This window comes from Semicossyphus pulcher, unplaced genomic scaffold (assembly GCF_022749685.1).
Source record: "Semicossyphus pulcher isolate SPU_LCO1_2020_fin unplaced genomic scaffold, fSemPul1.0.p SCAF_11, whole genome shotgun sequence".
NCBI classification, from domain to species: Eukaryota; Metazoa; Chordata; class Actinopteri; order Labriformes; family Labridae; genus Semicossyphus; species Semicossyphus pulcher.
This window is the reverse complement of record NW_027211615.1, coordinates 3,697,514-3,721,568: the sequence shown is the minus strand read 5'-3', so window position 1 is coordinate 3,721,568 and position 24,055 is coordinate 3,697,514. Positions and strand designations below refer to the sequence as shown.

Sequence of the window (24,055 nt, the reverse complement as noted above, 5' to 3'; positions counted from 1 at the left end):
AATTAAATCAGCTGTGTCCACGAGAGACGGTTAGAAACACTGAGCCTCACAATGTTCAGGATTTATTGCAAATTAGACAAATTCATGATAAAACCCTGATGTGTTATAACGTGTTCTGTGTTTATCAGTTAAAAAATAGTTGTAAGAACAAATGAACCCGTTCTCTGCGAACAGTTTAACAAACAGCTAACTTCTGATCACTTCCCTGGGATCAATGTTGTCGACGTCTAAACTTTGGCAGAAGTGGCGCTGGTAATTCCAGCAGAGCGCGGGTTCAGTGTCAGAACGTGTGACGTTTTCTATCCTAGGCAAAGACGCAAAAACCAAAGGACAATCGCCCCTGCAGCCATCTCCCCTGGTTACGCACAAGTCAGCGTTTTATTTGCCTTCACTGTCACTGCGGAAAAAAACGTTCATCTGCTCTGTGTGGTGCGAATGTGGCTCATAAGTTTTACTTACTTAGTTTTACTCGCGATCGGTTAGAGTGATCTGCACTTTGATCAGCGTTGGATCGATCGCTGCATCCCTAACATATATTAGTTTAAAAAGCTCAATGATCATAATTTTGATCTATCAAATACACCTGCAGACTTGTTCGCCTGCCCTTTGCTAGCTAATGAATAAACATTGGGGTAGACTGTTTACATTCTCTCCGTCGTGATGTGGTCACTCCTGGCCCAGAAAGAACAAGATGGCGACGGCCACAGTAACACTTTAACAAGGAAACACAAACCAATAGTCGACGGTGGCTTCGTCCACTTCCTGTATACAGTCTATGGTTACTAGAAAAAGAGAGAGTAAGGAAAGGACGACTAATAGGATGACAACATCTACTGATAAGCTCCAGAGTAGAGCAATGGTTGGAAATAGCCGTCATCAGAAGGAGGTCGTCAGTGACGAGGCTCCAATAGACGCATTTATGAAAGTGTGGGTGAACAAACTACATAAAAATGAACACAAAGCCTTATTTTTCTGCTCCATCTCTGGCAGTAGTGTGCAGTACATGCAGTGCCGGCCTTCCTGCCCACTGTCCCTCTGTGGCAGCTCGGAACACTGAGAGCCGAGTCCTCTCTATGGATCCTGCCGGCCCGTCCAGCAGCCCACTCCTCTCTCGCAGCAGTGAGCGGCAGCAGCAATGACTGAGCCCGTTGTGCCTCAGCTGGTCATGTGACAGCTTTGTGTGTCTGAATGACTTTACCCCGCAGCCTCGGTGCCATTATGTTTTATTGGAGGGGGGCTGCTGATGAAAAGAGAGAGTCAGCACTGCCTCCGGGGCCAGGGCCTCCACAGGCTCGCAGCAGAGCATGCTGGGAGCTCGTCGCCATGACTGCGTCCGGTGACGGAGAGGAAGGAGGCCACAGAGCCGAGGCAGACATGTGGAGCAGCCGAATGGCAATTTTCTGCTTGTAAAGACGACTTAAATCACATGTTTCAGTCACACTGAGGTCTGCGCGAGTATTTTGAGACGCCTCACGATCCCTCCGCACAGACACCCAGAATAACCCAGCTGCAACCTGTGACTGAAAAAGCAGTTTGGCTTCTGGCTCAACATTTGAATACTGGCAGTAATTTACTCACGATGTTGTTTTCAGAGGTGCTTTCTGCTGACTCCAAATGGTAGAAAATAACACCACAGACTGAAGAGGAAAGAAAGAAGGTCAAACCACATCTCATCCTCTCTCAGCTGTCCTCATTACCTTTGCTTTTATCTCGCTCTCATTTCCTCTGTCTTCTTCTTCTACTGTTTCTTTTTGTCCTCTGTTATCTGTACAGAGACACAGAGGCCCAAACAGTCCATGCTTTGCTTTATGTCCAGCAGCGAGGGCTGCACGGTATGGCAAAGAACTGACATGATGATGTCTTTTTTTTCTGTGATATACTGTGTATTGTGATATAAAAAAATACAGGAAATTATACCAGATTAATGCAGTTCTTTTTAATGTACATAATACAATCATACTTTTTATAGTTTGGCAATTCAAGCTTCTTTTCTTGTCAAACGAAACGAAACCTTTCTCTGACTTTAACACACTGGGTTCAGCCCTCTGCCAGCCACTTCACAACAGGTGGGGGAAGTACAGGCTCACAGTTGTGTTACTTCATCATCTGCTAACTGCCTGCTACTGTCATCAACCGTTTCTAGTAAGTTCAGTCTGTGTTTGCAGCCCTGGGTCAGTAAAGCTCACGGTCTGCTGCTACCTGTAGACTCACTGCCCTGTATGTGCGCTGCAGGTGTGGCTGCTATATCAAGCATTTATACATCTTCTCCCTGGCTGGTTCTGGTCCGACAAAGGTAACCAGCACCAGGACAAAGGTGCTGTCAATAATGTGAATACAAACAGTCAAGCCGCCTTGTTTAACTGAAAGCCTGCCACGATCATCCAGGCGAGCTCACCTGTGTCAGCAGCAGCGTTGCATGCTTGTTTACAGTTGAGTTTCAGACTCTGCATGCACAGCGGTCAGTTCACTTCAGGCTCTAAGAAGTAAGCAGCTGGTGATGTTGTATCTGTCCTGAAGTAAGGAAACTGTGATATGTGATACAGGAGGTTGGTGTGACGCTGAACTCACAAACACACTGAAGCGTATTGAACAGACTAATCTGACGCTCAGCTGGGAACAGTCCTGAATAGTAAGTTGTGTGTTTGAGTGGATCTGTGGTCAAGCAGGAGGCTGCTGCACAATGACGTCGGCTGATGATATCTGCACATGAGCATTACTGTCTGCATTTCCAAATAACAAGCTGCACACATCCCATCATGCTTTGCTTCATCAGGAGAAATCTGCCCTTTTAACCCACGTCCATTCAGTCTGAGACCTAATTCGACCAATAACAGGAAACTGCCACGTAACAGGCCCCCACATACACAAACCACCTGCAGCAGCAGACTCAGCAGCAGCCTACCATGTGGGCTCTTCTGCTGCTGCAGAGCTAACTGTTTCACCACATCGACGACGGGGCCTGCATGCACTCCGGCTTCATCACCGCTCCGCTCCAGCAATCAGTGAAGCCACAGAGACAGATTAAATTAGATTAGCGGGCTGAGCTTTAAAGTCAAATCAGCAGCTAATGGCTTCTAACATGTCTGGCAGCAGTGACAGTGTGTCTTTTGTAAATAAAGGGCAGTTAGGAGGCGCGCTGTGCAGTTAACCCCGACCCTCCTGCTGCACAGTGAGCACATTGTGTAACTCTGCTGTCAGTGAGAGAGCTGGCAGACACTGTGAAGTTTATCCACGGTGTCTGCTGGAGATCGATCTTCAAAATAAACATGTCACTGTTCAGACTGTGTGTCCAACATGTCCTTTATGCTTTGCTTTGACTTTTTCCCTCAGCGCTGTGCTGAGTTATTAAAGAGTCTTTCCATGTGAGCATCAGCTGAACGCTAAACTGTTAAAGCAGAATGTCACGTTTAGTTTTTTCATTATTAAAGGGAGGACTGATAACCTCCAGTCTTATCCTCACACTACCTAGAGGTGGAAAGAGGGACATGTTGTACTAGTAGCTCCTGTACTGCCCTTTTCACTCAGTGATAGTGTGACCAGAACAAATGTCCCACCTGTACTTCCACATTTGCATAGTATAGGTCTGTATTTATGTACTTTAAATGTACTTTTTCCCCTGATATGATGTCAAGGCTCAGCATATAAGAACTGCACATAATAACTGATTAGCCTGTTAAAAGATAGAATGATGTTTCTTAAAGCATGCCTACCATCTTTCAGGACTTTGCTCCTTTAACAGACTGAAGCACGCTCTTCCTGAAGCTGTCTCAGTGCTGCGTGGTGAGATGAGCCTCCAGAATTAGAAATCTTTGAGTTTCCAACGCAGCCTCCATAGTTCTCACACAGGAAAGAGGCAGTATGACTTAAGTGTTAAAAAGGGTCACATCTGAGTCAAAACAAATGAAGGCAGCGCTAGACAAACTGCTCCGTGTTGTGCGAGCTAAAATGAGTGAATTTGAATGAATGATTACGCTGCCGCATTAAAGCAAGTTTAGCAGCTTCTGGCTGAAAGCAACCTACTGAAGCAAGTCTAAAACTACTTTGTTCTTTTTAGTCTTTTAGGTCTCAAAAAGTGTAAAAATACCGCCCAGGTTTGAAAGTACTGGAAAGCCTTTTCAGACTGTTGTAATGGATATGAACATTATTGTGTTGGTACTTTTACTTAGGAAGAGATCTGAGTACTTCTTCCACTTCTGTTTGTTTTAGATGTGAAACACTTCTGAATGTTTCTTTTTTGTTAGATTATTTTTGGGGGTTTTGCCTTTATCACAGAGGGCAGCTGAGGGGGAATGAACATGCACCGTGCACCATGTGCCAAACAGAGAGCAGCAGACCGGGAGTTGAGCCTGCGATCAGTGCAACGGGGGCTGTGGCCTCTGTACACGGGGCACCTGCTCTACCAACTGAGCTAAAGCAGCGCCCCCTTCTGAGTGTTGCCTGCACGAGTATACTGCAGTCTTTTGTACTTGTGCTATAAAGCACCTAACATCCCATTAATAACGGGGAAGTTTATTTGACCAGCTGGCATTGAGCGTGGTTGTTTTTCAAGCATGCTTGTGATGCCCTACATTTAATAGCGTCTCTTCATTCACAGATGAGAAGTGAATAAACGGATTTCCAAAATCCACCTGCTGCAGAGCTGTGAACGATCACACAGGCCTTTGATCAAAGCTGGCAGCTCCTCTGCTCTTTACAGAAACCTGTTGTTTACTAGCTAATATCACAGTCACAATGGCGGTGAGATTGTCTTTGTCTTTATAAGTGGATTTGAGTCATTTGTTCCAACAGCTTTCCTCTCTATCGTTTATGATGACAGGTCAGAAAAGCTACTCGTGCTAACACAACTCCAGGCTCGCTTGGTGTTGTCCCAAAGCATTGTGGGAAAACTTCGCAAGACCCATTTTTTGCGAGTAATTGTGAATGACAGCGGCTGGCACATGCAGCTGATATTCATGTTTTATTGAAGTGTTGGATGAATAATTAAGCGTCTCTGTGTTCCTGCAGGGCCTCTGTTTTGGCGGCGCACAAAGCAATGTGGAGGAAATAACAATCCTGACACGCTGAAAACAAGAGGTAGGACTCTCACGCTGCACTGGACTCGCACTCTCATTTGTAACTGAACACAAGCAAACTCACACATATGAGATATAACCTTAATTATACACTTTACTGTAAAACGGGCTCACTGGAGGATTTCTTCTTGACTTTAACCACATCAAATAAGCCGACGCCGGGCATTTGTGGGGGAACACTTGTGCGTAATGAAGTTAAAACTGATCTAAAATAAAAACTATAGTAGCTAGAGCCTTTATTCTTTTTGCAACAGAAAGCTGAGACATCTGTGTTTTGTATAATCATGTTGTACGTGGTTCATGGGTCATCAAGTTACGCTACTTTCTGTGTAAAAGCTGGTGACAACGTGCAGGCAATCTGGCCACATGAAATGTGTTGCTTCTTTTTCCACATTCAGATTTTTTTTGCATCAACATATTTATATCATCATTTTGCAAAATTTGATGAAAAAAACTTTCATAGACTTTTACTTAAAGGGGCTATATGCAAGATTTTACATATGTTCATCAATCAAGTATCATTTTTATTGCCAATGTGTGAAGGGTGGTAGAGGAACTGATAAATTGAGACCTTCCCCAACTTCCTCCGTTGGCCCTAACAACCTGTGGGCTGATTTTTATATAAAGCACTCGGGACGGTATTTGTGGGAAACAAGAGGATGTGACTTATCATCTATCATGCAGTGTAGTTACGTTAGAGCTAGTTGGCTAACCTTAGCATGGTCGCTAACGTTATGACAACCAAAATACTATCTGAGTGTGTATGTCAGTGTTGTGAGTCTAGCTTGACAAATAACTTCGCCAGCTAACATGATACTAACTGGTGATCAACTGTTGATTTTGGACAACATGATACGGGTCAATGAACATGACTCACAACAGCCGGTGAGTTCAGAGACTGAGCATGCTCAGTTTCCTGTCTCTTCAGCAAAAACCCCGGATGCTCGTTCACGCGTGTGAGTGTTCGCGCGAGCGCGTTCAAGAAGGTTGACTGCAGTTCACTCAACGGCCGGCCGTGTCGCTAGGAACGAGGATTTTCTGAATGTTACATATAGCACCTTTTAAGGTTTTACAGGATATGAAGAATTTGAAAATACTCCAAGAAATGACATCAAATAAGCAGAAATAACATTGCAGGCTCTGGTGGACCATTTCTATTGCAGTTTTAAGGATTAAATTATGTGTGTCATAAGTATAGTAGAGCAACCACTCACACACACATCAAACCACGCACAGATACACACCAGCTGGCCACCACTAGTTGAGATCATTTGCCAGAGGCCGGCCTGCTGTCCCACGTGCACACACTAACACACAAACGCACACACACACCTGTGTACTGCAGACTGTGCAGCATGCGTGCAGCTCCCTCATAAGATGAAACTGTAGCACATATCACAGCGTGCACCTGTAATCTCTAGAGCAGAATGCTGCTGCTGTTGTTTCAGGTTGACCCACAGGGCAGCAGATGCAACCAGCTAAAAGCTTAAGTGATGTTTTCCTTTATATCCTTGTACAGTACACGACCTGACCCAGCTGTCTGTCCCTGCTGCGGCCATCTTTAATCCGCAGATCTGCAGCAGTAACATGCATCTCTGCAGGGGTTAGTGGCAGTCATGTATCCTCCCTGATCTGTATGTTTTTTTCTTATCCTGTGCAGCATGTTGCATGAGATGAGGCTCAAGCTGCAGCAGATGAAAGATGTTTCCGTTATTTCCTAATCTGAGTGTGAGCATGCCCGCTCCCTGCTAGCTTTGAGTGGAACACGATGGCACTGATGTCAGATTAGCAGCAGCTGGCAGCAGCGTGTGCGTCGCTTCCTCAAGACTGTTTACGTTGTACCTTAGTGCAAGAACAGTTAGTAGAGGTTTTTGCATACTGAGGGATATTGCTGTTACACACCACACATAGAGGGCTGACAATATGTGACAATATGTGTCTCAAAATGACCCGTCAGTGTTCATGTTTTCATTGTTCACAAGGGTTTTAATTGGAGCTATCTGCTGAGGTTTCCTTCTCTGAACAGACCCAGTGGTTAAACCCAGAAAAAAACACTGAATAAAGCGGTAGCAAGTTGGAGTTCCTCAGGCTGTTCCACAGCCGCAGAGCCCCAACGACAAACGCTCGGTGTCCTTTAGTTTTTAAGTGCGAGGTGGGAACATTAAGGAGGTTCCTGCTTGAGGATCTCAGGCTGCGCGCAGGTTGGTAAGGGGACAGCACTTCAGATATATATTCTGGGGCCAAGCCATGCAGTGCTTTAAAAGTAATAAGTCAAACCTTAAAATCAATTCCTAAAGAAATGGGCAGCCAGCGTAAGGTCATTAAAACAGGTGTAATATCCCTTTTCTTAGTTTTTGTTAGAAGTCTACGCTTGTAGTCCGAGTAATATTGACCAATCACGTATCAGCAGGCTGCGGCGTATGCAGGAAAAACAGTCCGTGAGGAGAGCAAAAGCAGGCGGAACACAATCCGCCGTAATGCCATCCCGGCTCCCATCAGCGTGATCTGACGACGATTTAGCTTCTTATTAATCTCTATAAACAGACATCTGCATGCTAACAGCTAACAGTCTGTTCTAGATCTAACATTTAACTTGAGATGAATTCCCTTGACGCTGTGTCACGAAAACCGTTCACAGTCAGATTACCCGACTTCCTGGAATGCATCAGATCGATCCGACCTCCGTTCAACAAACGAGCATTTTAAAAGTTTTCTTCTCCTCTTGAGGACAGACCTGACAAAGCTTGAATTTTTACTTCTTACAAATCTGCATCATGATGTTAAAATTTGGGCAAAGGTTAGACCCGTTAAGAACAAGTCAATCACAAGAGAACGGTTTCTCTTTCTGTTACAATGCAGCACGCGGAAAAGGAAGTCTTGACCGGAAGTCGTTTATCGCTTACCGCCCGGCACGTTCGCCGGTGTGCCCAGAGGATATATCGTCTCAGACCGATGGGATCAGAGAGCGAGGTGGTAGTAACATGACTGGATGACTTTGTTTGTATGTTTCTCAAAAGTGAGGTTGCTGTCGAAGGTAACACCCAGGTTTCTGACACTTTGTTTTAAATAAATTTGAATAAAGTAGCGCCTCGTAGAAAATCACTTCCCCCTCACTCTTTGTCTTGCTCTTACTAGAATGGCTAAACAAGCTGCTGCTAACTTTAGCAAAATCTTATACTAAAAATGATGGTGTTCGGTGTGAAGATGCACCTAAAAGCAAGGACTTCATCGTCAAAGCTTCACATTTAACAGCCAAAACTTTTCACTGACAGAATTCTGAGTTGGGTGCAGAACTTATTTCATGTCCAGAGCCTGTGTGAGGGTTCACGGGCAGATTTAGCTTCATTTTAATGGAGGCCTCAATTTGTGTCATGTGGGTCTTTTCACTTTGTAGTCAGTGAACTTCTTCTTCAGAACTTTCCAGGACACTTGATGTTGGTTTTTCCTTACAAGTTTCCCCCATTTATATAAAAACTAGAATTGTAACCTCATTAAGGCCTCATCATATTTCAAGTTTTCTATAGTGCAGCCTACATCAAGAAGCCTTTGTTCAACATAGTAGCTGTCTATTAGCTTCCTTCAGTGGTTTATTCAGAGACGTTTCAGTCTGGAGCTTCCAACAACCTGAACCCAGCCTTCTTACAAAGAGGACACTTTGTTAAAAACTCAGCCGAGCAACCGACAAACAGTTATAAATGGAGCGGATGCTAGAGCTCATCATGTGTTAGTGGCAACAAGCTGAACAAGGGAATCTTCCAGGAAACCAGAGTCAGCTGAGTATCCCACATTCATAGCAAGTGTATTCATTATGCAGGCTCAGTCATCGCAGCTCTAATAGCTCCTTTATTATGTGTGCTCCAGTTTCCTATTCTGCGTGTCTCTCTGCTCGCAGACGGAGCCAGCAGAGCGGGCTTGATGTGGTGCAGACTCACACTTTTGCGTGTGACTCAGCTTTTTTTTTCCGAAGAGCTTCTTCTGGGCGTTGAGGTGGTGGTGACATGGAAGACATGCCACAGAAGAAGAAGCTCTGCAGAGATAGCACATCAAGAGCCGCCTCACTGTGGGAACGCCGAGCAGATGTGTGTGTGCGTGTGAGTGTGTGTGCTTCGGCGCTCTGGCTGGGTGGGTGGTACTGTAGGCTGGTGAGAAACAGAAAATGAGTCACTGATTCCAATCATGTTTTCATGCTTCCACTTCTCTCTGAGAGTCCCTGCATCGTGCAGAAAGAAGAGCTAAACAGCACGGTGGTAATTACCCTCACATTATCCCAGACACTGATATTCATTGCTGGAATCACGTGCAGCCATGAGACAAACTCACACTGTTGTTTCTTTCTGCCTCCTCACAGAGCTGCCTGTTTGAAGGGGCTGGGCGATAAGATAATCCCAAAACAGGATCTCAAGAAAATGTATGTTGATAAAGATGATAAACTGTAGACACTTTCTCCTCCATGTGACAGATTTAAGAGCCTATTGTCCGGCAGAAGGAAACATGACAACAGCCAGTCTGAAGCAGTGTTGCCAACTGTTTCCCATAGAAAGTAGCTAGCACTAGCTCCAGAAGTCGCTAGAAGTCGCCAGATGACGTTGTACATATTGGTGACATCATCACATATTCATTTGCCTAACGTTTAGTGGTTGTGAGAACATGCTGCCCGCTGCTCCAGGCCGGCCCCACCCGCCCCTGACTGCCTGCGCAGTGCTGCTGCGCACGGGACAAGAGGAGAAGGAGAGACTCGGAGCTGTTGGCAGAGGAGCTGCATATACTCTGAGCCGCATACATGGGAATTAATTACAATATGACATATTTCACTGGTCAGAAAAAGTCGCTGTATTTGTCGCTAGTAACTTTTTAGAAAATAAGTCGCCGTGAGGGTCTGAAAAGTCGCTAAATCTAGTTGGAAGAGTTGGAAACACTCGTCTGAAGGTTTAAGCCTGTCGACAATAAAACATTTCCAACCAACTAATTTTGTTCCGGTGTAGGGGTTTTAGTCACCAGAAGTCAAGCTGAGCTAAAGTTAGAAGCACCTCAGCTCGCATCTTCTGGAGCCTCCCAAGAGCACCAAAGAGGCAAAGTCAAACTGCTTTACTCATTCGGTCTGTTTGTTCTGGAGAGGAGGAAACCTCTGTGGATAACTCAGCTTCTGGTAAAAACCTTGTGAACAATGAAGACTACAGGAATCCCAACCTAAAAACTGAGCTAACGTTGTTGGCTTGTAGCATCAGCTTGCCGTCTGTCCCGACACCCTGTCCACAAAGAGCAGTCTCAGGCCCTGTGTCCACAGAGCGCCTCCTTCTGGCAGAAAAGTGCTGGCAGGGCGCCGGGGAGCGCTGGAAAGAAGCGCTTGTGCGGTGAGAGAAAAAACGCTGCACGCGGGTTTTGTTTCTATGACAACAATAAGTTTAACTTACTTCAGAGCTAACAGTAAGCTTACAACGCGTAGGGCGATAAAAGCTCAACATTTACCAGCAACATTTAGTGTCCGGCCGATCTGCTCCCACAAACGGGCTTTTCAGTGTCTTAGTGATCCTGTTTGTTTGTCGTACAGCTCCGGGTTTGGTGGTAACCAGGGTGACGAGTGGTTCCCCATCTGCTTTTACCAGTTTTACTAGTCTTTACTCTAAAAAGGGAGTTGTAATAGAGAACTTAAGCAAATAACTACAGTCTAAAGTTTAATGAACTGCCTGGTTTCTTCAGCCCTTTGTTATGATCAAGATACTCTTTAAGCCAGCAGCATAGTCAAATGATATCTTGTGGTAATTATTGGTATAGATATAGATGGATAAAAAATATTGTGAGTATGTTTTTGCCACGTCTCCCAGCCCCACTGTTCGCCCTCTCCTCCTCTCAGCTTGTTACCTCCACAGTAATGTCTGCAGCAGTGTGGGCTGTGCAACTATTCACTGAAATGTCAGCCCTCAAACTGAGGCTCCATTGTGGTTGCCAGTTTTTCTGATGGTAGGAAGAAGCAGTCCGTGGGTCGGAGCGGTGCAGCTAATGAACCTAAGCTTCACTCCATTATATTGACACATCTGGTGGCTTTTTTTGTCCGCATGCTTCCCGTCCTCCGGCTAATTAAGTGATCTGCTGACGATCTGGGCTACAAACTAAAGAGTAACCAACTACAGGATGTGCTGTAGCGTATGTGGGCTCTGTGTGCTTGTTATAGTCTTACAGAAACACTAGTGCAACCATTAGCAGCTGGTTCAAAACGTACAGCTCCCCCTCGGTCTTCCTTTGCCTACTTGATGTCTGTATGGCATCCTGCTCTGTGGAAGGAGCAGCACTCTGTCTCTGACCATCAGATCCTCTCCTCGCTCTCCTCCTCACCATCACTGCTCCGAGGAGGTGCTGAGAAAGCAGAGACGTCTGAATTAGCAGCAGCAGTGCTGAGTCCCGCTGAGAGACGTCAGCTGTGGGAGACATCAAAGTGTCGCTGTGCAGCGCTGCATCCTGGGATCTTCAGTCAACACCACGCAGTCGGTCCCTGCAGCTAACAGCTAGCTCTGCTCCGAGCTGCAGCAACCAGATCATCAGCAACGTCTCTGTGTGCAGGAGTACACTGAATAATGTGTGGCAGTGTGCATGTGGATGTAGACACAGTATTATAAATTCATCATATACATGCACATTTAAAGAAGAACCACGCCATTAGGATGATTTATTGATTATGTAGAATGTTTCCGGGAATGAATTCTCCTCTTTTTGTAGTGTGCACATTTTACTAACGTGCATCACATACACATGGGTGGTTAAAAAGTACACAGTGGTTGGAATCATTGCTATTTTTGCTTATTGTGATGTCAGTTCTTGAAGACCCTTCAAATTCTTCTGTAGGTAGGTAGGTAGGTAGGTAGGTAGGTAGGTAGGTGGTCCAAGTATCACGTATCGTATCGTGATTCCCACCCGTAGTAGGTAGGAAGGTTGGTAGGTAGAGAGAGAAAGAAAGAGACTACCCATCCTTTGTTAAACCATGAAAAAAAGAGACGCTTTTAAAGGTGCAGTGCAAATTTAACTGTGATGATGAGTTGCACCAAACAGTAAGGTGCAAGTGTGCATATTAACGACCAAATAACTAATTATTGTAATATCCGAGAGAACTTATGTAACTTGTGCCCTATAGCTATTGTGTTTGTTTTTTTTTCATTCAGTGTGTCTTTTTTCAGAGAGCTCCGCCTTCTTTGTGCGGACCCTCCAAGTACTTTGAAAATCTGTGAACTTTTCAGAAAGGCGGCAGTGTCCTCACAGCCGCTTTTTTCAGGCAACCAATCAGATGGGGCGCCAATCGTCACCCTGGCTACCACCAAACATGGAGGAGCACGTTTTTTGTGCTGTTTCTGTCTACCCGGAGCTGTAGACAAACAAACAGGTGTAGTAAGTTAAACTTGTTGTCATAGAAACAAAACCCGCGTGTTGTGGTTTTCTCTCACCGCACAGGCGCCTCCTCCCAGCGCCCTGTCAGCGCCTTTCAGCTAGAAAAAGGCACTCTGTGGACACGGGGCCTTATGCAAACAAAGGTTTGGGAACGAGGTGTTGTCATGCTGTTTTCTGTGAGGTAAAATGACAAGTTTGGTGGCTTTGAATAGAGCGATCTGAAAGCTGTTTCTGGTCTCCTCAGAAATCCTTTCTGTAATGTTGTCAAACAATCTGAGTCAGTGACGAAAACAAGCAGTGTAAGTGAAAGCACTTTAATTAGGCGCATAAGCTAGTAGCTTATATCTGTTGCAGCCTGTGTTACGGCTGCTGGCTGAAGCAGTCGACCGGAGCAGTTCCAAAACTCACTGCCTAAAACGTGTACAGACCAATGTGCAGTAATTCCACTTTAACTGAGAGAGTAACTTGTATAGAAGCATGTGTTCACTGTGTTTATGTTTAAAAGATTGTAACCTTTAATTTGTCACCCACTTGTAGTCGGGCAGAGTTCTGTGTTATTCTGGTGTTACTGGTGTGTTTGTTTCTTCTGTAACAGATCGCTGCCATGCATGCTTGTAGAACAATGTGCCACAAATATCCCAATGTAAAAATATGCACATCAACTGCAACATGGGCCCAAAAATGCAGGTTGGTTTGCCAGTAGCTGCTTTCTGAGGCTGGATTTTTTCCATACTATAGTCTGCTCGGGCGTGCTCAGTAAGTGATGTTTTTTACAGTCGAGGTTTGAGCTCTGTGCGATGCCCTCCTCCTGCCCTGCTCCTGCTCCTGCTCCTGCTCCTGCCCTGCTCCTGTCCTGCTCCTGCCCTGCTCCTGCTCCTGCTCCTGCCCTGCTCCTGTCCTGCTCGTGCCCTGCTCCTGCCCTGCTCATGCTCCTGCTCCTGCCCTGCTCCTGCCCTGCTCCTGTCCTGCTCCTGCCCTGCTCCTGCTCCTGCTCCTGCCCTGCTCCTGTCCTGCTCGTGCCCTGCTCCTGCTCCTGCCCTGCTCCTGCCCTGCTCCTGCTCCTGCCCTGCTCCTGTCCTGTTCCTGCCCTGCTCCTGCTCCTGCTCCTGCTCCTGCTCCTGCCCTGCTCCTGCTCCTGCCCTGCTCCTGCTCCGGCCCTGCTCCTGCCCTGCTCCTGCCCTGCTCGTCCTTTAATGTGTTTTTTCAAACAAATCAGTTGAGTTATAAAATCTAGAGGAGGTGGAGATGGGGAAAAGCAAGAGGAGGAGGGATGATTGACCACCTTCTCCGAGTGCTTTTAATCTACACCTCTAAAGAAGGTTCCTTTGATGTTTCGCCCTCTCCTCCACCCCTCATCCCTCCATCTTACCTCACATAAGAGAGGCCAGGGTGGGCGTAGGAAACTCAGGGGCAGGAAGGTTTGACCACAGCTTTTTAATGATCTCTCACTTTACCCCCCATCTGTCCACCGGTGCCTGTAATAGAGGTTTTGTGGGCGGGTGGAGGCCTCGTGCAGGAGGCTGAAGTTTGGCTCAGAGAGGACGGGGATATTTATGCAGCGTGTTGTCTGTTTATACTGATTTGTCTCGTTTGTTTGACTGGGGAGGTGACACGGTTCAGAGTTTATGAACTGTCTCTGCTCAGCGCAGACAGCGGGCTGGATGCTGGCTGCAGCGTGTTGTTGTGCTGCTCTCAGGATGTGGGTGTGTGTGTGTGTGTGGAGAGTATGTGGTTGGATGTGTGAGCTGCTGTGCCTACTGTGCAGATGGCAGTACCGTAACCTCGTCCTGTTATACTGACTCGCCAACTTGCTGAAGAGCCCACCTTCAACACATCTGCTGCAGCTTGCTAATGATGCTTCTGATCTGTTCAGTGCTTAAACACATTCATCCTCCGTTTCCTGCCAGTCATGTCAGGTTGATAGTGTCTGTGTGTGTACTTGTCCCACCTCCCTCTTATCTTTCCTGTTTTGTTGTTAAATGGGAGTTTCAGCATTTTTAATGTATGGACACACTTTTCAGGGCAAAGGCGTCCAATCACAACTGACGGGCTCAGATTGTTTTTCTAAGTGTCTGACAATATCACAGGAAACACTGAAGACTATTTTTATAACAAGGTGAGATCAGAAGCAGCTGTTAATCTGCTCTCTTTAAAGCCACCAGACTCCATTGACAAAAACATGAATTGTAAACCTCACAGAACACAGAAGATTCTGATCTAACGCTGCTTCCAAGCAATAATATTTGAAATCGGCGCCATAGCTGTGGAGAAAGTTGTACTAACAGCTCGAGGTTTCGCCCATTCTACATTCCTACAACACCCAGTGTGCATTGCGCCCCTCCCTCTGAAAGGAACAGCCCAGCGAGACGCTGGAGTGAAATACTACCGTTATCCAGTCAAGGACATTGATCGCTGCAGGCAATCGCTCAGAGCGGCACAGAATCCAAAATACGTCAGGAATATATCGTCTAAAAAATCTTCAAACCTGATGATTGTGAATGAGACATGACATCGGAGGCGGGCGTCCTAGATTGAGGAAGTGTAGTTTAGCGAGCTCCCTGGCCTCCGCCAGATGAAGCGTTTTACGTAGTCCCCACTCGAAAAGCAGATAGCGTCCTCCAAAGGCACGGAGACAAATTGGTTGAAAATCGGCGAACTGGCCCTTTAATGTGTTGTGTTAGATCAGAGCTAACCCAAAGTCACAACAATACAAAGAAACAACAGACTGAGACAGCAGCAGACGACTTACAGCTCCTGTGTTAGGCAACATAACACTGTTGTTTTCTCAGTGGAGTCTTGTGACTTTGAGGAGAGCGATGTAACTGCTGCTTTAGTTAAAAGACAGGATGTTCATCTTTAACAATAAGGTCTATCTCTGCAGGGATCCTCTCTGTGATGTCGTCACTTACAAGAACAATCTGAGCTTTTAGTCCACACAGTTTGATCTGCTGCATTTACCCTGAAAGATTACACAGCAGCATTTAAAGCTCCTTTTATCTATCGTAGTAACTCCAAAACTGTGTGCACATATTAATCATTCTATCACAACATTAGTATACAGAGCCCCGGTTTAAAAATATGGGAATGTAATGTTCCGACACCTTTCTCATGCAGAAATGCATCTTTGCTAAAGTGAGAGCCTCAGTGCGCTCCCTGTTTACATGCAGATGAAGTCTGAGGCCACCATATGGCCAGGCAGAGGAGCATGAACACTGATTTTTATTGGCCGGTTTGAAAGAGCAGACGACCTGAACAACAGCAGCTGTAGCTCCTCTTGGACGAGCTTTAGACTTACTGCTCAGCCCGCTGAGAGCTCTGACAGGTATATTGTCACCGGACGTTCAAGAGGCTCGGGGTGAACAAGGCCTTCGAATGGCCTCACACTCGGATGGGCTTATTATGGACACGGCCGCACATCTAACAGGCTAACAATGGAGTCTTTCACTTGGCCATGGCAGGCTGAAAACCTCTCCAGGAAAGATTTCTGGTTTGCAAATTAGCCTAATCTTAACCCACCCAGGCGAGATGACCATCGAGCCCACAAAGAAAACCTCTGAGGCCATAAATCCCATCAGGTTCGGAGGTCACGACACAGAGCTGCAGTTATCTGAAGTCAGCACACAGGCTGCTCTTTGATTCCCCAGAGCGCCCTGAGTTCCTGCTCCTGCTCGTCGTTACGCCTTATTTACCAGTTTGCTGGCTGAAGCCTGTCGAGTGGCTCAGTGCTGTCTAATGGTGCCAACGCACTTTTCATGTTGCACCAGTTTCCTGTGCTCGGGGCGGTCTGGATTGTCAATAATAGGCCGCAGTTTCCATCCACGCTCCACATGTTGGAGGTTTAGCTGTGACGTGGTTTTAATTATAATGGGGGGATAAAGGCGGAGCGAGGGCGGCTGCTGGGCTGCGGCCATATGCCGGCCCCGGGGTCCCCAGGGACTAAGCCAGCAGCTTAATGAGCAGCCTCACGGGAATTAGTGCTACTTTAACCTCAGTGTTTTGACTGCTGGACGAGAGCCTGCTGCCCCGCTCGTTTACAGCAGCTGATTGGTGGAGGAGGAGGCTGGGACCTTCCTGTGTGCTAGCTAACATGTAGAGTTCTTTAGCTGTTTCAGCAGTAACACTTCCGTTTCCTCCTCAGTCTGAGGAGGAAAACTACAATCTTTGATGCGACTGGTTGAGTAAAAATCTCTCGATCCTTGTGCTCATATAACAGGTGTCCAGAGATGAGAGCCAGGGCTGCATTAGACTCTACACAACGAACAGCTCATGTTATCTCCTTTCTTTGTCCAGATCAACACCACACCAAAGTCATATTTCAGCCCGAGTGAGTCTCGTATTGTGAGACACAACATGTTTGCCACCTGTCGGACATTTTCAGTCGACTACTTTCTTTGTGTTTCCAGTCACGTCAGCTTCACTCTCAGCTCCATCATGTAAACCGGTGAAGGATTTTAGTCAACAGTGGGCTGAACTTTGTGGCAGTTCGACTTGCAGCCCCTCAATCAATGACGCATCGAAGAAACACAGATTATAAACATGAAACTGTTTTATTTAGTGTTTTTACCTGCAGATCCCATCTGTTTAGGAGAGGAGGAGACCTCTGCATATAATTTGGCTTATGGTTAAAACATTGTGGAGAATAAACACTGCTATAAAAACTGCTGAGTGCTTACAAACAAGCACGCAGCAGCTCAACGAGCAGCCCGTCCTGACGTCCTGTGTGCATGAAGGAGCGTTTTAATCACCTGGACTGTTTGTCTTGAAGACCTCGGCAGATCACTTGGCTCTCACTAAAAACCCTGTAAATAATGTAAATAATGTACAGTTAAGGGTCATTTTGAGATGGGTTTGTAAAGTTTACAGTCAGCTGCGCGGCCGTGCCTGCATCCCCCCTTGTGCGATGACACAGCTTAAAGACAAAGCAACTGCTAGTCCACTTTTAGGGGCAGCTCTAGCCAAAGGTGCTTTACTTCAGCATGTTTTTCCTTTTTACATTTAACATTTCACAGAAGCCTAACGTGTTCAAATCAGCTGCTGAAAGATGATGCCTTCAGTGCCGGCTTTCTTTACAGCACAGTTTTCATATTTCTCAAACAGGCACGTTTCAGTCAGAATCGAGGTGTCGTACCCATGTGCCATAAAGTTCTCCATCACGGGCAAAAGGGCTACATTGGGACACGTGGGACCCAGACGGCTGCTTGTGTACTTCTCATAGTAGTACAGAAAGTCCACATGCTAAAGGTCAGAGTGACGCTCCTCACACTGCAGCTGTTTGTGCTCGTGAACACCTGGTGCAAAATGTATAAGCCTCCTCGAGCTCAACTCAGCTGCACAGGAGAAATTAAAGATAGTCTCGTAGCTGCAGACGACTTTCTAATCCGCTTTGGATTTTAAAATCTCTTCATTTCAAGACTTTAGTCCGCAAATGTGAAACCTGGCTGCTGCTCAGCAGCTCATGATTGTAGATAAAACACAGAGGCAACGCAGGAAGCAGGATGTGGGCCAGAGTCTGTCATGCTGAGTGTCTGAAGCTCTCTGACTCTGTAATCTTTCATATATGCAGCTCAGGTTTTATTGCATGAATTTGTGCTTTCAGACAGATGTGAGCGCTCTCACTATCCTCAGTCATGCCGTTAGTGCTGCAGCGGCGTCGCAGCCCTCTCCAAACATTATCTGTTGATTGAGCTTAATGGAACCCCCCCGCCGAGCTGCGCTGAAGCCTCAGAACAAACCAAGAAAACACCACAGGGGGCAAATTACATCAGGCCTGCCTCTCGCTTATGATATTACTGTGGTGACCGTGAGTCTACCACGTTTATCATCAAGTCTGAGAGGTGCAAAACATTTCAGATGCTCCCATCAGACAGGATGCACTGATGTTACAGGTAAACTTTTTCACACTGATCTGTGACGTTACACTGAGACTCAGACCTATTAATAGATGTATTGATTGAGGCTCCACCTGAGGACAGAGGACAAAGCTCTGCTGTAACAGGACTGACAGGCTGTGTTTGTTTCCACATGGCTTCACATGATGAAGCATGATTGATGGTCGATCAATCACACAGGAAGCCCCCCGGCCCACCGCTCAGCCCGGCCTCAGACTCTCTGCAGCCGTGTGACCGGTTTCTCTGCTGATGGATTCTTGTCTGGTTACGTGAAAGGACGGACAGTCTGTGTTTCTTGATCACTTTGGCCTGTTAACGTAACATTTGGATGAATATTAATGACTCCCAGACAATCTTTTTAACCTCTGATCATACGAACAATCCGTTTCTGTCCTAAAGGAACTCATCTGGATTGTCATAAAGTTAGATTTTTAACATTTCTTGATATTTTAAACACATATTTTTATATATATGCATGAATTTTATAAGTTTGCATGTCCCTGGCTGTCATGCTGTAACAAAGATAACACAGAAAAGCATCTATATTGGAGTACGTAAATGGAGACATCACACGTGCCCTTCAGAAGCAGGATTTAACTCAGACAGGCAGACGAAGCGCGGTCGCCCATCAGCGACCCAACGCAGTGATCTGTCTCCATCCCCGTTGCTAGGTTACCACAATCCTGAGCACAGCGAGTACCTCGGGTCCTCGCTCTGTTGGCACAGGCAGGTTGGCAGAGTCTGGGGAGTGGATGTGACGCAGTCTCCGTGACGTTTGAAGATCCCGTGAGTGACCCCGGGACGACCTGACACGTTTTGGGAGACAGACGAGGCGGTGCGATGTCACCCCGTCTCTGACAGCACTGACAAACTCCTCGTCTCTGTGTCTGCGAGTCTGTTTGTGACAATGAGCTGTGTCTCAGAGGAGATGCTGTGAATCAGCTGTGACTCCGGCGCGTGCAGCTGCCTGGCTCGGTACGGCACGTTCCTGCACACAGAGCAGCAGCGTCTAGACAGCAGCCAGGCTCACAGACGCCCCCACCAGCACCTCCAAAGAGGATTGTGTTCCGGCTGGGGATAATCTTTAAGGCTCATCATTCTGTCTTCACACGGCTTATATGCATGCACACATACACAGAAGAACACAGACATACACAGGGGATTTAAAGTGAGCTGAAATTTCACAATAACATAAAGTTTTCATCATATTAAATTGACTTTTTGCTCTAAAAGTTTTTTTGTTTTTGTGACTGACTGGCTCTGATGTGTGCGCAAACATAACAGACATAACAGATAGGCTCCCTGCAGAGAGCGAGCTTTTTCTGCAGGTAAATTCTTATTTTTAGAGCACAAACAGACGTGACATCATTTATTTCAGAGCCACCAGACACCAGTAATTTAAGCTTACAGAACACGGGAGTTTCCTGTCTGCCGCAGCCACGATCTGTACGTTTGTTTGCAATGTTGTGTGACTTTAGTGTAGGTAAGGATCCAACACAATAACACAAACAAACAAGATAACTGTAGATCAGCAGCTCCCAGGTTCTGCCATGTAAAATTACTGTTTCTTTCTATGGGATGGGTACATCTGAAGAGAGCGATGTAATGCCAGCTTCTGGTTTAACAAAATCAGACTTCTTCTGGAATGTTATTGTACTTAACAATTACAATGTTTACAGATTGCAGCAGTTTTAGATCGTCTCTGGGTTGCCGACTAGAGCTGTCACTTTTCCCAAAAATCAAGTTTGAACAAATTCATCGTGAAATGGAATTTGTTCGACTTATATCGAACACTAGCGTGATTAACGGTACACCACATATTGGGTACATTGGGTACAGAGCTTATGAGGTGCAGCACGGTCTCATACTGGAAGCGTAGCTCTGTTTTGGGAAGAGCTAAGTGCGTGAGAGCGTGGTGGTAGAGCGAGTGAGAGAGAGCAGGAGGCTGTGTTTGTGCAGCGCTCCCGTGTCGTGCTTGCTGCTGGCTTAGTAAAGTGACGGGAGTTAGCACCGAGGCTAGCTACAGCATCCACCCTGGAGCAGAGCAACAATAAGTCCCCCCTGTGCTTTCTGACTGCACTCGGGACACTGAAGCAGGAAAGGTTAACAACGTTTCGGCTCGTTAGTTTCCTCCATTGGTTTGTAGCAGGCGCCCTATTATCGCCATCTGTTGGAATACAAGGCACACTACTTTAAATGTGAGAGCATTCTGGATTACTCATTTGTTTGTAGACAAGCGTTTTCTGCTGCGCTTCAATTTTGAATTCAATCACATCATTACAGTTGGAACTATTCATATTTCACCAGGTTTGAGCGATCGAATTTCCGTTGAAAAGTGACAGCTCTAATGCCGACTGAAGCCATCTGCTGGAGACATTCTAAACTTTGTTAGTCATCAAGACCTCATGATCTTATCTGCAAAGGCAGAGGAAGTTACTTCAGCTCAGAGCAGGACGCCATCCAACTCATTCATTCTTTCATGAAGAATGCATGGTGCTGCTCAGTAATAAAACATGCACTGCTGTGAGTGCTAAGCCTTCATAGCTTCATATGTGGACGTCAGTATGCTTCAGAGTACGCTTCGTGTTCTTCCTCTGCTGGTGGAGGATGCACAGAAAGGGTGGAGCCGCCTTGCTTGACTCCAGGTCGGCCTGTTCGCTGAGACTTTGCAGATGAAATGCTGTCAGAGTCGGAGGAGGACACCGAGGCCTCCACGGTCTATTTATTAAAGATTGGTGGACTTGGCTGTAGACACTTCATCAGCAAATCTGCCTTCCTCCAAATGGACGAGCTCGGGGGTTTGGTCGTCGTTCAGGGGAAGAGCCATGTTATTACATAGAGTGAGGGGAACGGAAACTTTACACCCTTTAAGGTGTTTAAGGCTTTGAACCACATCCTGTCGGCAGTGTCATAATGATGATGCTGAGATAAGTCTGAGTGTTGCACCTTCTTATCTGCACATTTGCAGGAAGATGCAGCACCCACAAGCTTCAGTGCACACTTGTGTTTAACCTTTCACTTGTTGTATTTCATTTTGGTATTTTGGCCCTATTAAAAACATCACACGTAACATTCTCAGAACGTTCTCAGAACAAAACCAGTTTGGAGCATGCACGTACATCTACACTGACCAGTATCAATGAAAGCATGTGCCGGCTCATCATTGTCTGCAGTCATATGAGTACAGTCCGTGACCCTGAGGCTGCCGTCCTTTGCCTTTCTGCCCTGAATGTGAAGCAGGGTCACCTCTTGCATCTCAGTTAGATGCACAAGGTAGTGTCTGTTTGAAGGTACCCTCGAGAATCAGTCTCAAGATACCCCTTAAGACCCTTCTCAAGGTGCCCTTCAGAATCTATTTTAGGGAAACCCTTTAGAATCTGTTCACGGAGCCCTTTGACGTCTGTTTCATGGCTCCCTTTTGTGCCTGTTCTCTCCCGCACTAACGAGTGGTTCAAGTTTCTGTTTGGTTACTTTCAGGCACAGAAGCTACTTTCAGTTCAGGAGAAATACATCATGTGTGGGTTAAGATAACGGCTCTTTGGTTGTCTACAAATGACTGCATTATGATGCATTATGTTTTGTAGGCGTTAGCATGAGCAGCATGTTGTATCAGACGTTTGTCATCCTGATGTGATCGTGAACTGCTGAAAAACATGAGAGTGAACACGGTTTGGACAGAAGTTTCAAACCATCACTTTTGCTTCAAAAAAAGAAGAAGCAGGCTCTCTTTACTCCTAATGGCAAATCTGAAGGACGAGTGTGAAACGTCCTGTTCTCCCCCCAGTGCGGCTGCTGACAACAAATGAGCCCCTGAAAATGTCAAGCTCTCCCTCGAAGGGTGCTTAAAAACAGACACTGAAGGTGTCTCCTCTGTTCTGTGCTCATGTGCTGCTTTGTTTCTGGGCCAAGCCCGGTGGTGCTGTACGCCACACTGATCACTGTCTGACAGCAGCTCAGCTGGTGGACTGAATGACCTGTGCACACAGTAAATAACTATATGTTTAGTTACCTTAAGATGCTTAAATGTGTTACCCAGCTGTCACAGCATTTACTATAAATGCGCAGCTGAAATTGAAACTACAGTCAAACTAAATATAAAGTGCGGGGTTTCCTGCCTTGTACCATGGAAGGAAAGCTCTTGAATGAAATCGAAAGATAATTGATGGTTTCCTCAAGGATGGATGTTTCAGGAGAGCCGAGCAGCATCTCTTGTTTTGCGTTGATTCATCGCGAGCCCAGGGGAAGTAAGGGTGTGGGGGCTGCCGGGTCAAGTCCTGGACACAGCTGCATTATTAACAGAAGGTCAGCTGTCAGCAAACGTCTGCAGGCCTCACATCAGGCAGCTCACTCAATTTTGCGCCTCTGGCCGACAAGTTTGTAACCTTGTAGGCCATTTAATGAAGGTTCACGGGCCCTCTCTTCTGGCTTCCTGTGTTTTTTCTTGCTCCAATAAAACGGAGCCAGAGCCACGAGTAACACACAGGGCCTCTGAAACTACTTTTATTACCCTGCCATAAAAAGATTTATGATGAGATATATGGGGTGAAGGGAGAGTCTGCACATTTTGACCTGAAGGACTGACATGGCTGCAACAACAATGATCTGATCTATACATTATGATTAATGGTTAGACATTCGGCACGATGTCCACATATTTAAAGGTTGGGTGTTTAATCTTTGAGAAAGTTTGTTGATGGTTTAACTGAACAGCCAAACAAATACATCCCTCCCATTAGCGCTCCAGCAGGAGCTCCAACCTTAAATGAATGGAAACACATAACCAGGGAAACGACTCAAAACAACTAGTCATGGCTGAAGAGCTTCTGCAGCACAGTGTTAGCTTTTAATAGGGTCAAAGTTAGCACACACAAAGATGCTAATGCAAAGTTAGCTTATCTTAATTTCACCAATTTTATGTAGGCCATGTCAAACAATCTTGCTACCATTGCTGCCTATAGTCCTATAGTGGTGTTCACCTGAGCTTCTGCAAACGTTAGCATTATTGCTCAACATTGTGTGTCACTGTTTCAACAGCTGTAGCAGACTACTTTGGTTTAACAACACAAACAAAATACTGGGAACGCACAGCACATTCTTGTAAAGACCACATTTTTTGTGCTATCCGTTCACACTGAAGCTCGCTGGTGCTAATTTTCCTGCAACTGGCCGGATAACTTTTGATTCCAATGTTACAGTGTTATAATTTCATGTAGCAGACGCGTTTGTCCAAAGCGACAAACATCTGAGAGTTAATACAACACAAGCAACGATCGAGACAGGAGGGAACGAAGTCAGTAAGAGCCAACAAACAGCTTCAAGTGTGATCGGACACTGGTGCTGACAGGCAGAGCACAGAGCGTGTTTTTGTTTGTTTGGTGGTTTTTTTAATGATCATCATCAGCAAGGTCAATATAGTTCGTCATCATCAATGTCATTATCATCATTTATTACCTATTAGCTTCCATGAGACGACAGCTTACGTCAGCATTCAGCACTTCCTAATTACTGTTGCTGTTTTACAGTGCTACACAACACAATAGGAAATGCGTCACTTCCTGACGAACAATAACGTTAGTGCTAATGTTAGCTATTGTCTAACTGAACCTTATGGGTTGTATAATGTGTCCCTCTGGATGATGAACTATCCGTTCTGAGTTTCTGATTATTTCTGGAGCTGCAAAATGACTTGCGGGTTTATAAAAGAGTTGTGACCAAGTCATC

At 45.9% G+C, this 24,055-nt stretch overlaps 1 protein-coding gene across 3 annotated transcripts in view; it reads left to right on the top strand.

Moving 5' to 3' along the window:
* The window catches only part of fynb (FYN proto-oncogene, Src family tyrosine kinase b), an 87,135-nt gene that overhangs the window by 12,932 nt on the left and 50,148 nt on the right, over positions 1-24,055 (top strand). For all 3 annotated transcript variants that reach the window (XM_069657477.1, XM_069657476.1, XM_069657478.1), the window contains exon 2: positions 5,005-5,073. The gene's annotated coding sequence lies outside the window, so the exon portion shown is untranslated. The remainder of the gene's footprint in view (positions 1-5,004; positions 5,074-24,055) is intronic.